Source organism: Molothrus ater, chromosome 4, assembly GCF_012460135.2.
Source record: "Molothrus ater isolate BHLD 08-10-18 breed brown headed cowbird chromosome 4, BPBGC_Mater_1.1, whole genome shotgun sequence".
NCBI classification, from domain to species: Eukaryota; Metazoa; Chordata; class Aves; order Passeriformes; family Icteridae; genus Molothrus; species Molothrus ater.
The window spans coordinates 27,577,973-27,595,056 of NC_050481.2; positions in this window are offsets into that span (position 1 = coordinate 27,577,973).

Below are 17,084 nucleotides of genomic sequence, written 5' to 3' on the forward strand. Positions count from 1 at the left end.
ATTTATGACTCCAACAAGTGTTTCCACAATCAAATCCAAACTATTTGATGACAGGCAACAAGTGGATTACCACCCAGACAGGGAGAAATAATTTCTGAATCATTTCTGAGCTGAAGCACATTAATAAAATCCCCTTTAAAACATTTTCATTTTGATTTCCCAAGAGACTACAAAATATCTATGCACCCAGGTTTTGATTTAACAGGATTCTAACTAGCAGTCTCCCAAATGCAATAATGGAATTCTCTAGCATAGAAGCTAATTATCCAAAATACTGCTAATTGTGACTTTTATGCTATACTAGTCAAATCAAAAAGAGTTCTAATTAATTCGTATTGCCCTGGAACTTGTCTGCACACAAGCAACGAAGGAAGATGCCATGTGGCACCAATGAGTATTGAAAGGAGAATTACAGCACCCCCAGCTGTTCATCCACAGATAAGCTCTGCTCCTCAGGACACAATGCTGCATGGGGACTTGTCCTCTGACACTTTGTTGACACCAACACCTTTAATAATAATAACACCTTTATCTTCCACAACTGATGTTCAGATGTCAAAGCCTAACAAATCTCATAATGAGGAAAGAGGCTAGGAGTTCTATTAATAAGACTCTTTACTGCTCTATTTATACTCATCAAGAATGTTGCAATCCCTAATTTTCACACCAACCTTTTCCAGTAAGACCATTTTAAAACTAACATATGTTCACATCATATAAACTATGGTCAGTCAATTTTCATAACTTTAAATGCATAGATGTTTTAGCACTTGTCACAGGGAGCTGTAGTAGTGTATTGGTTCTGCAATGCTTCAGAGACAACTCAAGAAATTCTGTAACACACAGTTATCTAGTAGCATCCAAGTACAGATGCTTACTTCAGGTTAGTTTATGTCATCAGTCACAAGGTTGTGAATTTAAGCCAATTCAACTGGCCTTCCCACAGCTTTTCATCACCAACCCCATACGCTTCACTTTCTCCACAGTTTCAAAATGCAGTTTACACAAAGCTGTAACTCAGCCTATCACATTCAGGCATTTCCTTGCTTTCCTTCCTGTCTTTCAAGTCAGGATTTCATTCTAATTCATTCAAAATACATTATTTCCTTTTTGTGGTTCCAGTGAACACAGCTACTCTAAAAATAAGACCTCCAGACTTCCATCTCCAAGTGTGAGACTTTTAAAAAACAAGCTCACTCAACTCCTGTTGCAAGATGAAACCAGCTTGTATACGTGACTACCCACTGAAAATTTTTTCACTTATATTTTTCATACTGTTGCTGCTTTTTGGGTAGACCATTAGTCTGTTCTTTTTCTAGTATTTACTTCTCAAATTACCTCTTTTCAATTAAAAAAAGTTACTGAAATATAAGGAACCAGGGATGGAGAACCATCATACATCTCAATATACTACTTCAAGGGTGCATTTTTGTAAAAAATAAGAGAACAATTACAAGTAAATAGCTTACTTCAGAGCTGTTAAGTGCCTTGACAACACAAACACACCAGGCCTTCCTTTTCCTATGTTTTCCCTCTCCCTCTTTGACAATTTTAATCTACAGACAGCTACAGAACTACATCAATGTGCAGTGTGGTCACTGCAGTGGCTGCACAGGTCAGTAAGAGAGGACCCCAAATGTGACTTCAGGACTCTCAGATGATTCAGGACAAGTTTCCCTGCCCTTCATTCTTGTGGCTTCTGCTGCACAAATCTTTGTGTGTTTAAGTATCAACAACTTAAATGTTGCTATGCTTTAATATGTTAAAATAATTACACCCAAAAGCATCAAATATATAGTATCTTGATAAGACAGGAAGTTTACCACATGAAAAATATTCACAGTAATTTTTCCAAAGAATGTTCTTGAACACATTATAAATTAAATGTTTACAGATGAAGTGTCAGAAAGCAAAACAGAGCAGAAAGGCCATAAAGGACTAGAAAAATTAAGTTTACCAAGTACAGCAAGTAGAATCTCATTTATTTCACCATTTTTACGAGATTTTTGAGCTTTCTAGTAGGCAAACAGAAACCACTATCTGATCTGGACATTTCAGAGAGCTCCTTGTTTAGTTCAGAACTGATTTCTACTGTTTGTAATTATTCCATCCAAAGATCTCAGTAACATCTTCTGGAAATACTGAGTTCTCAATATGCCTCCCCTCTTCCAGGCAGGCAGAAAACCATGAGCTTCAGTAATCAGTTACATGTAATGACTTCGCTGCATTTAAAATTCACTCCTTGCAACTAACCCTAATAAACCTTACCTGCCAGTAAGGTCAAACCATGGTCAGCTCCAATTTCTGTCTGTTATCCAACCTCCCCTGGAGTGAACATCCAGAAACATTTAAAATTCCATCCTAGCTCACTAACCAAGTGAGAAATACAAGGCCACAAAAATTGTAACTGAAAAGTAATTCAGTACTAACATTGCCAAATAATCACAAAGACCAACACAAAACTTCCACTTTGTTTTATCCATGGACAAATACAAATAAACACACCAAATATACACCATTTTAGCTGCCTGCTGGTACACCACAGTGAATAATATACCACAATACACAACATTCAACATATACTCTGGAGCAACCAATGGCAAACTCCATGCAAACATTTGGCATAATCTGACTGCTTTTGATCAAGCTGAACTGAGACTTAAAAATGTGAGAAAAAAAGCCTGTTTGTTTTTAAACACTTCATTTTCTTTGCATATATATTAAAGTCAATATGTGTTAGGTAGTCATTCAAACATGGAAATGAAATATGCAAGAAAACCTGAACAACAGAGCAGGTTGCACTCTGCTTTGACATGGCCCTGTCTTAGGAGGCATCTTGCTGAGGAATACAGATTGCTTTTATTTAGTTCAAAACTTGATAAATCTGGTAAATAGGTGATGCAATTCCCATTTCTTACACAAAGTAAAACTAAATTGAAAAAATCAAAGGTCAAATTTATGTATTAGTTTTATGTTCACGCTTCAAAGTGTAATACAACCCGAAGCTGACAGTTCTTATGTGACATACTTTTAATGTGTCCAGGGGAGCATAGAAAAATACATTATTATATTGATTTTTTTAAAATGTGTTAAATACCTGCCCACTCTGAATAACTTAACTCCATCTGGCATTTTAACTGCTGGAAAACTGTTCTGCTCTCCCCTCCCTCCATACTGCAAGGGACTTCACAAAGACAACATGAAGGAAAAGACTAACTTTCCATGAGTATGGATCAAAGCTTACTAAACTTTCAGAGTCTTTTGCTACAAACTCCACAGCAATATCTTTAGAAAGCCAAGAAACAGCATTAAAGCCATTTTCCCAAGTCACTGATAGTCAAACACAACAGCACTGGAGAAACAAAGAAAACAGTAAATCAGACTCTGTGACTGAGAAGAAACACCTGAGTTTAACACCACTTTAGCACAACTATTGACATCTCTTATTCTTTGCTTTCAGCAGCATGCAACATTTTAAAGAACCAGAACCTGAGCCAAGGGTAATGACAAAATGCTGTCATCCCAATCACATTTTGGCAGAAGGTCTTCACACCTTTTCTTATCAACTTAGCCCAAATTCTTGGCACCCTTTCTCACAGGCTCTTTTATATTACACTTCTCAGCTTGTCTACTCTTATTAAAAAGAATTATCTCAGCTACAAGCTCCAGTTGAAGGTCTCATTGAGATCTATTTGCTTTACACCACCACTGGACATGAATTCATTAATAGCAGGGATGAGAAAGCAACCTGTATGTGACCAGCAGTACTAACTGTGTCTTGCAACACTTCCACATTCCAAGGCAAGATGGCACCAGTAATATGACTTAGTAACACTTTTACCTTGTGTGGAGTCCAAAATCAGCCAGCTATGAGAAAGCAGCAAAGCAACACTTTTTTCTTCTAAGCTACATGTATAGAGAAGCAAGTACTAATAAATTTAAAAGGCTGTAGTCTACAGACAAATAAAAAAAATTAAAAAAAAAAGAAAAAACCCAACAAAACTGTTGTGTCTGTACGTGTTCTTTTGATAAAATGCATCTCTAAATTTGAAGATTTGATCAAATATCCTGCCAGCTTTACACAAAATTTGGCAAGTACAGAGCCTGAAAGCTGACAGCAGATAAAAAAATATCAGCATTATTTTGTATTTTACTCCTCTTCTGAGAAAACTCAGTTTGTATCTTCCTCGCTTGCAAACTACTAAAACCCATGAAGTTTCTTCAGGAGACTCTTCCTGGGAAACAAAAGATTCTTTTTTAGAGTAGTAGAGTACTTTGGTGGTGGGGCAGGGAAGAAACTGGATGATAGGTATGTTATTTTGAAGTTTTTTTATTCCTACCTAAGTTCTTGTCAAAACTAAGTTTCAATTTTCTAGCAATTAGGAGATTTAGGATATGTTTTCTTTCCCTTTCCTCCTCCCCAAGACACCATGTGGCTAATTTCCTTCAAGCTTCCAAGTCCTCAGCTGAGTGGCTCTGCTATGCCAAGTAAACTGTGCATAATAAGTTTATGCAGCTCAAAAGCAGTGAGGTGATCTATCCTCCCTATCCTGCAGGAAAAAATGAAATACAATGTATAGTGTGTAGTGGTTAACAAGTAAAATTTCCCTACAGCATTTCTATCTCAACACAAGAAACAGCAATCGAAGATTGGCCATGGCTCCTGGTAACATAGGAAACATGTTACCATAGGCTTTATTCGGATAGGTAGACTAGCAACCAAGTATTGATTACATTTTTACCTCATCTGTCCTTTTGAAGAATAAGCAGTTTCAGCAAAGAGACTGGTTTATTTCCAAAAGGGAAAGAAGGAGTGAAAGCTACACAAACAAAATGTGGCAGTCACTGGAGAATGACCTTATTGGGTCTAGTGTTCTTTCTGACCACACTAGAGAAATACCCAAAACCTATATTCATGGTGCCACAATATCTGTTCATTGCAGCACACTGCTTCAGTGGAATTATTTCCATGCTTCAATTTGAGTGAGGGGATGCCTGACTGATCTCTCCCAAGCTGACATTCTACTCTGTCTGTGCTCTCTGGACAGTTCTGCTCACATTAAGCCAATTGTGCTATGCGTAGCTGTGTGGGTGCAGCTTTCAACCATAGCCTGTGTACCCCTGAATGAGGGTTGTTGGCTCAGGCTCAGAGCCACCCTCATGGAAGGATATTGCTTTGGACAGCTTGAAGGGCACATGGGGTGAGACTATCTCCAGGCAAATAACACCATGGACAGAGTATTATGTTAGAGTAAGACCACAGATCTGGCAGATCTAAACTCTACTTTTCATACATCTTGCCCCACAGGCAAAACTGTACATACATCTAGAGTTTATAGATGCAAAGTCTTCCTTAATCTTGGAAAATTACCTGTCAGTCCTAGGACAAAACTCATGATGGTCTTAACTTTCTTGCTGGAAATACTAATCAATCCTATGGCTATAACTTATATATTTTTAAATTGCTACCTATCAATTGCTGCTCAGTGCTGCTCAGTGCTATCAGAATTGCAGCCCTACCCTTTGAAGAAGTTTGTTGGAACCCAGGAAATTCCTCTGGCTGGCCTGGAGGACTCGAGTCCCTGCCCAGGGGGCTCAGAGACCTTGGCACAGAGCCCAAGACCCCTGTGCCTTTGATTTAGCCCTTGAAAAAAACAATTACCAAACTTTATATGAAGAATTACAAGCCACAAAATTTTAGGTAGAATGATAGTGAAGTTACCACGGGTGAAAAATAGATTTTTGGGGGGTTTTTAGAATGGGGGTTCAGGGGGCAATCTGATGGAGGAAGGCTGGACACACTCAGATTTCTCCTTCTTCTTGGCCTCCATCTTCTGCTGTGATGTTGGCACTTACAGCTTGGTTTAGAGAAGAAGCTCACTGTCTAACATAGGTGATAGGTATTGGAAAGTTATTGTAAACATTGTACATGTAGTTTTTAGTATAAAAACATAACACCGCCCCGGGGGCAGGCAGAGTGCCTTAGGCTGTCTTGCTGAGCAGACCTCAGCTGGACAGGAGAAAACATTTTATAGATAAGGAACAATAAACAACTTTGAGACCAAGAACTGAAGAGCTCCGACTCCTTCTTTGAGCACTGGGCTGGGAAAAGAGACTTTCAAACTTTTCTCGGGGTCTCTCTGACCAGCTAGAGGCCCCGAGAGAGATACACAACCATATGTATCTCAAATTCAAGGAGAGCAGCCACATAAGCTTATGAGTCCCTGTTTGATTAAACAATCACCATGATCCACCACCACTAAAAAACTGCTAATTTAGTTTAGGGCAAGTTTGAACTTGGAAGGATCTATTACATCAATTTCTCTAAATTAGGGAGACAACATAATGCACACAAGCAAAAATTTTGGCATTGGAAAAAAAAATTCAAGAGGTTTCATTTAGCAAAAATTTTTAAATCATACAACAATCAATCAAGATAATTAAGGACCTAAAAGACCGCATTAGTGAAGCTCAGGAAAATTTAAGAATTGTTTTCTTTCAGCTGGGATTCTAAGAAATTCAGTGTGTTCGTAAAGAAAGTCAGGATCCATACTATTATCTAAAAAAAAAAAGCTTGGAACTAGAGTCTGCACAGAAGACTTAAGCTATAGGTGTAAAAAAAAATCACAGCAGTCACCTGATGCTGCTAGTGCCATTTCTCAGTGTGATGTTCAGATTAATGCCCCACACATGCAGAGAACTGAGCAAGGCAGTTCAAAATTTTTGTACAAAGCCCAGGCAGTAACTGTGCTTTTTCCTGCCACTCTGCCACTGAAGTCCTCCGTGAAGTCTCACGGGGAAAAGTATGAAAGGAAAAAGAAGATAAATTAAATAGATTTTTTTTAATTCTAGGGAGAGAGTGCTTTCTTCTATATTGATCTTCTGTCAGTGTTCTTTTATTCTACACCAATTTAGATTCAGAATCAGTTCTTAGCCCTGCCAGAGCTGACTATAAGGGAGACACATTAAATTCATTGCTGAGATTTGTAGGCACAGATGGGGCCTGACATTTTAAAAGCAAAACAGAAGTTTAGTGTATTCAAGTGCAAAGGCTTCAGGACAAGCTTAGACTTCAGCTTACACCCCAAACATCCATGAAAGATACAGCAAAAGCCTCCTCTCCTCCCCAGCAGAATTAGGGCTCTAAATTATCCTGGGAGACTATAACCAACACAGCTAAGAACAGAAAATAATCACATAATTCAAACTCAAACCAATTGAAAATGTTAGAAGGCAGATATTGTCTAACCAGAGGACAGCTGTGGACCAAAGAAAGGAAGACTAGGAAGGAATCATCAAATGAATTCTCACATCATAATGGTACAAATAAATAACATCTGGCCACCCACATCTGATTTTTGTGGAAGAAAAACATTTTCCTTCCAAATACTTTCCCCAAAAAGAATAGTGCTCCTATCTCTTTTAATGCTTCTTTTATGTTCTGTGACAGCATTCGATATTTGTACAGACAAATCAAGGATCCTCAATATTGGATTAAGAGATTATGTGTAATGGGTTTTGCAACCATTTTAATTTTCTCACTCCTATCATACCAGAATTTGCCAAGCTGATGTGGGCTGGAGGCAAGTTCAATTTCCATCTCTGCTCAGGGGAGTTATTAAATTTAGCTGATGCTGAGAAAAGGAAATTCAGTGTGATGAACACAGCAAGACTTGACTTGCAAGCCTGTGAGACAGGATTAGTACCACAAGCAAAGCAGAGCTACTAAAACACCAGCAGAAAATATGGGGACTTACGCTTAAAAATGGCAGGGGAAAGCAGGAAGGAAATAGAAATTTAATCTTAAAAAAAAAAAGAAAATCAAACCCCAAACACTATCAGCCCAGGACTTAAGCACAATGAACTCAAATCTGTATTTCAATACCAAAGAGCATTCCAGTAAAATTTTAATTTTGTGAGAATCCCCTTTAATTTTGAGACAGTTTGGAATACAATGTGAGCTTTGGATTATGTGGCTAATATGCATCTTTTAACAGAACTGAAATGGAAACCTAAGTGAGATCCACTAGTGTTTGGAGCTAATTCAAATTTTACAGGATTTATTTATTCCTGGCAATAAGACATTCAATAGCTGCCTCTGTTAGGCAGAACTATTCAAACATTTGCTTATAGCAAACTGGAATAACCTTTCCTATAAACTGAAACAGCAGGCATCTCTTCCCTCAGAGAGAAGAATGAACGCTTCAAAATTAACCATGGCACAAAAAAAAATTTCTACTCACACAGCCAACTGTACACCTTATTTTGGAGTTATATATTAGTCCAATTCCTTTTTTTTAAACTTAGATTCAACTGAGAGCACCACCTTGTTGAGACTGACAAAAAAAAAATGTACTGACCCAGCACAACCATACTCAAAAATTTTCACTATTTTTACTATTTAGAAAGAGCATGGTGTCATCTTAATAATATGATGTTATCCCTCTTGTCAGAATGAAGGATTAGAATGTATTTTCCAAGACTGAATCAAACATATGGAAAGAAGGGATTTTTTCTTTTAAACGCTGCTTTTCCTCAAGAAGGGAAGCACAAAGGTATTTTGGAATTCTCTTAGTTTTTTTTTTTTCTTTTTTATGAAAACAAGCACATCTTCTGGAGCTGAAGCCTGTTTACTTGAGTAAAAGCTAAGGAATAAAACAGGTCCAAAATTATTTAATTCAATTTTCACTAACTGTTGATTTTGAATCAGTTCAAAACTTTTCAGTTTTGAATTAGGAAAAAGATACAAGTAGTTCAGCTTAATTAAGATATAGTTGAAAATTAGATAATATTTTTTATATTAGTATAACAACTATGTCAGATACCAGCACATTAATATCAACAAAATAACCCTGTTCATCACAAACTGCACAGAACCATTTTTACTTAAAAGCACATCAATTTGATGAATTACCATCCACAATATGTATGTGCATTTGTGTGTGCATTAAAGAAGGATCATATCCACAACTAATTTACTAGGTTACTGGTTTAATAATTTTAATAGTAAAACTGTATTACTGCATGGCCCACCTGCCCTAAGCAGAGTTACATTTTGCCTTTTCATTTATTCATTTTAGCAAATTCACTTGGTATGGGAAAAAACAATTAGCAGAGAAAAGAGTTCAGTTCAGCTGCACCTTCCAGATGGTTAATGTTAATATCAGCACATTGATACTATCTGCTCTTCACTTAAGACTCAAGAATTAGACTTGAAGATGCTCGAAACATTGACCATTAATCAACCATAAATCAATTCTTGCTACCATTTTGAGAATCTTGCACTCAAGAGTAAAGCTATTTCACCTGAAACTAACAGACAAGTAACAGAAATTATATATATCGAGTATAAAATATCTTATACAACAGGAGCTGAGTATATTAGAGTATCAGTATTCTAAGTCATATAAAGAGTGTTCCGGCCATAAGTACACAATCTCAACACAAGAAAATGCCCCATGCTAACACAGGTGCCAGTTGGCCCAGCACCTGTTGTAAAAATGAATTCCTACCTTCTACAGGTAAGATGTGGGCTGGTGTTCCCACCTGCATGCACATTACCACCAAAAACTAAAGCAAATATGCCTGTAATCACAACACAAAACTACTTAATGACAAAAGGATAAGAGCTCCTTGATTTTGCATGCAGAGCCATCTCAGAAATAATGTTTGTTCTTGCAGCTCCCCAAAAGCTACAGAGTTTTCCTGACTGCCCTCTATATGAAGTTCAGAAGTACATCTCTAAAGAAATGTCTCTAATTTCTGCAACTCATCTTGTTGGAAAAGAATAAAATATTTCAATAATGAATTCTTGAGTCACAAACAGCACCATCAGTCAGATCTTTCGCTCCTTATTTTATCTCACCGGTGTCTCATCAGACAGCATCTAGATTATATGCCATAAATATATAAATCTCAAGTAACACAAGGAAATGTCCTTCCACTTTTCCCAGGAGGTTGAGTGAACTGTCCACTGGTGAGGTTTTTACAGCATAAACATTTGTGACATCAAACCAGACAGTGAGCAAATGCTGCCCTGGTGTGCGATATTTACAAAAAGATGAAGGACAGAAAACGTTTATTTAGTTTCAGATTTGCTTTCAAGTTCCAAAACTCATTCAGTCACAGCAGAATCAGCCCACACTTTTAAATCTAGAACTAGAGCTAATCCTCTACAAGGCTTTACTCTCTTTGGGGATTCAAATCTCCCATACAAATAGGCATACAATTTGCTAGCCCAGCTACTCCTTCACATTAAGCAAATGGGTAGTGTCAAATTTTAGAAAAACCCAAAACAGTGATTACAGTGAAGTCAAGGAAGGGAACTGTAAGAGCAAACATTCTAATTGGCTAAAAATCTAGACTAAATAAAAACTAAAATAAAGGCTGACATAAAATCCATAACAGGTAAACATTTTCACACATAACTATTCCCTGTTATATTTACTCGTGTGTATGTTAAATTAAGATTGAATACTTCCAAGCAGCTGATTTCTGGGGTTTGAGTTTTGGGAATCAAATAATTTATTTACTATTCATTTGTTAAAACATTTTCCACTCTTTCCCTAAAGGTATTAGCGAAACAATCTTCAAGATTTTCCTTTCAAAGGCCCTTCTTCATAGATGAGATATAAAAGCTCCATCAGGACAAGCATTTGATACACAGAAACTAATGAGCTATTATTTAACTTCAGCCTAAGTGTCAGAAGCCTAAAGCAAAAGGCTTAATTAAGATGACGTGTGCCCCAAGTCTTCTCCCAGGAAACAGGTGAATCACAGCAGATTCCCATCACTGCCAGATACATGCACAGAATTATCTGAACACATCTGTCATCAATATACGAATGGCATGACACCTCCTGCTGTGAATTCAGACTGATTACTTGTTAAACACATTTAATTGAGGCAGAAGGGAGCTTAACTGATGTTCACATAAATATATTTAAAATAATGGAGAAAAAGTACTTGCAGCATTTAAAGAGAGACTGAAGGACTGTTTGAACATCAGATCTTACACATGTTCAGATGCAACACATGAAATAACCAAATAACCTGGAAAATAATGTTTCCTTTTTCTCTTTTACTGTTGTGTACCTACTGATTTAACAGATCAGTAGGTACACAACAGTAAAAGAGAAAAATATTTGAATAATATAAACTAGACATGGTAGACCCTTTATTGCTTCTGACAAGAAATAAATTATATTCCTTCATCAAGCAATGACTGCTTCTAAACCCTATTACTTCACTCTACAGGCTGTTTACAGAAACAGATGCATTACTAGACAAAACTTATGCTCCTGAAAATACATTACACCTAACTAGAGAAATGTTTTCTAAACCTTTTGTGTCCTGTGTTCATTGCCCTTTCATTCAATCTCAGAACCAGAAGGGATCTAGCCAGCTGAAACTGAAAGACTGCAAACACTCAGTGAGAGTCAAACCAGGTCTTTTTCAATTTTTGTAAACTCACCACGATTTTGCCTTGATCCCTCTGGGAAACCTACCAGAAAAGTCTCAGCTTCCTCTCTGGTAACTGTTGTTTATGTAGAGAGCTCTGATTCAGGAAATCCATTTTAGGAACACAGCTATTGTCGCTGCAACCCCAACCTCTTTCAGCAATGTCCGCTCTACAAGTAAAATAACTATTGCCTTTATCTGCTGACTTTTAGGCACAGTGTTTCAATGTCTTCTGGAATATTATTAGTCAAATCTGTTTGCCTTTCCTGAGACTTTATCAACTTGTTGATTAGTAAAAATCCATCGCTTTTGCCACTTTAATCTTATCTGCTCATCTCAAAACACTCTTGAGCCTTCATTTTAGAATTAAAATAGGTCAAGAAAGTTGGAAGGGAAAAAGATAGCAAGACAGTATTAAGAATACCACAGATACCACAAGAGAGATTTTCATCTCCCAAAGGGAGATGAAGTTTTACAGATTGCAATAGAGCAGTTCTGATTCAAACCTGTTGAAAATAGCCTTCTAAGTACAGCTATAGCCATATAGAAATTATTACAACTATTTCTCTTCCTCTCCCTATCTTTGTCCAAAATAAAACATATAAATTTATTTCAGTTACAAACGGAACTTATTTAAATACAGTATCTTCAAATAGTGACACATTTCGTGGTTTTTTTGCTAAGAAGTGCTCTTCTGTTTTCCCCATAACTCAGGCAGTAACCTCTGTATATTAAATGAATGAAAACAGGCAAGCTTTCTGAATGATTTTTCTTTTAAAACTGGATCAAAAATCTCAAATCAGGGCAAAAGGTAATTTGTGATCTTACTGCAGGAAGAGATGAGAGAGGACAAACTCCATAACAGAGTAACCGAGCTCCCCCCAGCAGGAAATTAATTATTAAACTTCCATTCCTCTCCCCACAGACCCCAGGTGAAAAGAGCTCACAGACCCTGAGTTACCAGCTCTCAGACTCACTCGAGGGTAAGTTCCACAGTCGGGAAGAGGAGATGGAATGGAAGATAGTTGTTGGTAAATGAATTTATAGCACATGCTTAGAGGAAATGAACAGCCTATCAGCTGCAGATGGAAGATACACCTGGGTCAAGAGAGGCAGCTTTCAAGAAATGCCTAGGGCCACAAATGAAAAGGAGAGCAGGTAAGGCTTGGGAAAGAAATACAACTTCTGGAAAAGATCCAGAATTTCAGAAACTACACTGTTTCCCAAAAATTAGATCCATGGCAATTTGGCCATTACTGTGTCTTGATTCTTATTATATTTGGATTTCTGTGTTTCTCATAACACAGCCAGAAACCTGTAAAAATGTTAGGATTGAGAGATGTAAAATTCAAAGTACTAATACTTGTATTTAGAAGCCTTTTCCCCCCCATTTTTGTTGTACTTCAGTATTAAGCAAATGAAGAGAAAGGCAACATGAACTATACAATTTAATACCAGACCCGATTTTTTTTTCAGCACAACATCAAAATAATCCAGTTTTATTACTAATAATAATCCAGTTTGCTTAGTTATCAATGGTTAACTTTCTGATCACAAAATAATTTAACACACAGAGTGAAAGGCTGATTAAGAATAAATGGCAAGAGTTGCTCAATTAATAATCATACAGATCAATACAAAATCTATACCTCATTCAAATAAATTTCAAACTCTGGATTACATATTAAAAGAAGCTTTGAGTCCCTAAGATCTCAGGCCGAAGAAGTAGCTTTTAAAAACAGGTCAAGCATTCACAAACCTGGTAATGAAACCACCTGGACACTATTGTCATCTCCACAGAAAGAAGAACACTTATACAATGTGTCTTCAAGTGCTGGATAAGCTAATTCAGTGTCATATGGCGCACAATTAAACCTGTTAACTCAGAATTCCACAGCCATTATATTCTTTTGAATACAAATAACAAAGTGTCTAAACCTATTCACAAAGGTTTTGATGCTTGTCTCAAAGCAGCAGGTAAAGCAGCACCTCACAACACTCAGTAGTACTTATTAATAATTATCTCAACCCAAAGCACCAATTACCATGAGCTGTCAACAAGAGTGGAAATGCAAGGTATCAAGCATGTTGAGACTGCTGCAAGTTTTCCTGTTATGATTTATTTTCAGCTGTAAATGCACCACATTGTAAGTAAGAGGCATGGTTTTCTTTTTTTAAACTCAAAGCATCATTCTTGTTGCTTCACACTTATTTATAACTGTACAAAAAGCTAGTTTTTTGGGTTTTTTTAATGCATGAGCTTAGTATGTTCTTCTGTGAAATATCATAAATGAAAAAAACATAATGCAGATTCCTTTCAGACAAGATTTCTGAGCCATAACTGTCTCTCTGAGATAACTAAGGAACTCTACAAGGCAGTTTGGCTTTCTGAATGAAATCATGGTCACTTCAGGAAGCAAACCACTGCTGGACTAACAGACAGTGCTTGGACCTAAATTCCTTACAGAGAAGGTTATTTTATTGCCTGGACTTTTTGCTCCCCATGTTTTCTCCTTACAGTTATGACTCTATCCTGGAAAACCACTGTTGGCTGTCAAGTATTAGCACTCATTGTTTTCATCTTGTCACTGATGGTACTGCAATCTCCTAAGAAATCACTCATACCTGTAGTCCATGGTCAGGGTTTCACTTCATCAAAGATGAAAAGAACAACTTGGAATATTAAGCTAGGGAAAGGTTAGCAGAATTTTGGAGTGTACCCAAGTCCCCTCCAAGAGATCCAGTTCCCTTATTTAGATGAGAGGAATATGGTTTGAGTCTTAGCCTGAAGGGAGCCGAATTCAGGTCTCTTCCCCTAGTGAGCTCTACCCAGGCAAACAAAAAGGGTTTGTGCCCCAGCACCTGTTCTTCAGAAAACAAGCCCTACTCATTTCTTTGGACACTAAAGGAAAAGGCAGAAAGTTGCCTTCTCCTTCAGCAGAAGATCAGTAAATCTGGAGTCTGAAACAGATAATCGTGACCCCTTTCTGGTATAGGAAAGGTGACTAGAGCCTGAAGAGATGCATAATTTATAGCATACGATGACAATTTCCCAATCATTCACTTAAGCAATCCTTGCTCAGTGCATGGATTGCAATGTCTTTTTAAGTTCCGAACATTTTACCCCATGCATGTTAACTCCAAGGATCAAAGAGTTCTCAGTCTCACTCCAGACAAGTGAAATGTCATAGCCCCAAAGTTTTACATACTTAAGGGCACATTTTCCAATGCTTTTACGTTTTATTACTTGGAAACAATGCTTTTTCATATTTTGACAAAGGAATGCAAAAAAAAATTATGGTTTAATATGAATGCTTTGAACACTTATTAACACTGGCAGCTAAAGAAGCTGTTTTCATCAACAAAGCATAGATGGAAACAAGTTTCAAATGCAGGTGAGCAACATACTGTTTAGAATGGTTCTATAAATATTTTGCAAGAAAAACAGACTAATAGAATCTGCAGTACTGCAGTACTATCTAAATTCACACCATATTTTCTATGGAAAATGTATATATATGTAAAACAGGATGGAAAGACAAGACATGGTAAAGTTGTTAATATAAAGTCAGGAGAAACATCTCTGAGACACTTCATAGGTACTCTTGTTTACTTCCCCTAAATATAGTACTTTGAATGCTGATGCAAATTTTTGCTTTGTTTATCTTGTGCTTTTCAAAGAAGAGAAAAAGGACATGGTGACTAAACAACTAACTGAAAATAAAAGCTGTGTCCAACATAATAAAAAGGAAAACAAAGAAGAAAACAAAAGCAGTTTTCAAGTGAGCATGTTTGTTACTAGGAGAAGATTGTTCACAGGAAGTTCTACAAGTCTGGAAAAAAGAAAATGGGACAAAATTGTCGGCAACAATGGATACTGATCACAGACATCAAATTTACAAAGAAAGAGTATTTGAATTTGTAGAAATTATTTCCAGATAAAATGACTGATCTAATGGCATTTAGTAAAAGCTCAAGGATAAAGATGGATTTCTCTTTAGTGGAAATCAAAGTCAACTTTATAGGCTTACTTCCCCATTACACTTTGAGTATTATTTCCAATTAAGAATGCAATTGGATTATTAACTCAGTGAATACAATTTAAACACACTATTTTGAGTATAGTGCTATCCTCAAACATGTCCATTATTATGCATCACACAGTCAAAACACTGTAATATAGGACAACTTGATTGGGTGTTTATTGAAAAGCAACATGGCCTGAAAAGTTGAATTGCTTTAACGTCATATTCAGTAGCATGAATTTCATGACAGGACTGCAATATGAAAACGGATTTTTGAGTAGAATGTCATATTCATGGAGTCTAACATGGCAAGCTCCTCCTGTTAAGAATTACGTTGAACTTACATATATGACTAATGCTACTGAAATACTTAAACCTCCTATTGTAATACTTAAACCTCTTCTATATATCCCTAACTTCCACAAAACCCTGTAGCCATTTATTTCCAGTTTCCAATGGAAACAATTCCATCTACACTTCTGAAGGATTTTGGTTTTAGAATATTTATTTTATAATTATTTGATAAATAGCAAAGAATATGCTTCTCTCCTCCTCCTAACAGTCTGAAAGGGGAAAGTGTCAGGACTGGTTCTCTATTTCCCCACGATTTAGATAGTTTTGGTAAAATATTGCTGAATCCTTATACCCTGTTCTACACCACTGCTGCAGACTAGAGGGCTTACCATAGTAGGGGGGGAAATGAAAGAATCCATTCTCTCTACAATGAAAGTGCTGTGACACACAGCTAGGGAAAACCAAAATAAGGAATGAAGTTTTTAATCATCTTGAAGTACTTGCACTTGCTCAGCTTCATGTAAGAATAAAATCTTTTTACAGAATCATTGTAAATTGAACACAGTATCTAATAAATATAAAAGATGGCTCAGAAATACAGCAGAGGTTCCAGATCTGCAAAGCAAAAAGTGAACCTCCCTTCCAGTAATGACAATTAATTGACTCTTCACTGAAACAAAATCGCCAAGAATTTCCACAATGAACAAAACCTCCCCTTCCCTCTCCCATGTCCTCCAAAAAGGAGAAATTCACATGCACAGCAAGGAGAAAACAAGCCTGGTAAGGTTTCACAAGCCTTCAAGCAGAGGAGGTTATTTGAAGTTAAAATCCACCACACTACTGCTGCAGCAAAGATCCTAAACTCCCATAGTCCAGTTTTGCACTGTTGCAACACAATGATCTTTAGGATCTATATTGCTCTGAGGAACCCAACTGGGTGTCCTCAACATGAACCACAGGATCAGTTGAGGCAAACAGTCCTGCAACACACAATTATGCATAGTCAGAACTTTCTGAGGGAAAATCCCATCCTACCAAGACATTCAGAATTCTCTGCACACCAGCTGACAAAAACATGTAGCAGAAGCTGAGCTGGCCCTATGTGGATCCAAAACAGGCCCATTTGAACCCTGTATCATGTCTGTAACATACTAGCAAGAATCACTCTGCCTTTCTTCCCACCCCAGAAAGTGTCACACAACTCCAAAACCCGCAGTTGTGATCTAAGAGACTTGTAGGAAACAGACAGCTCTGAGCACCAGCACAAAGCACCTCGGCTGGCAGCAGTTAAACTCAGCATTTACT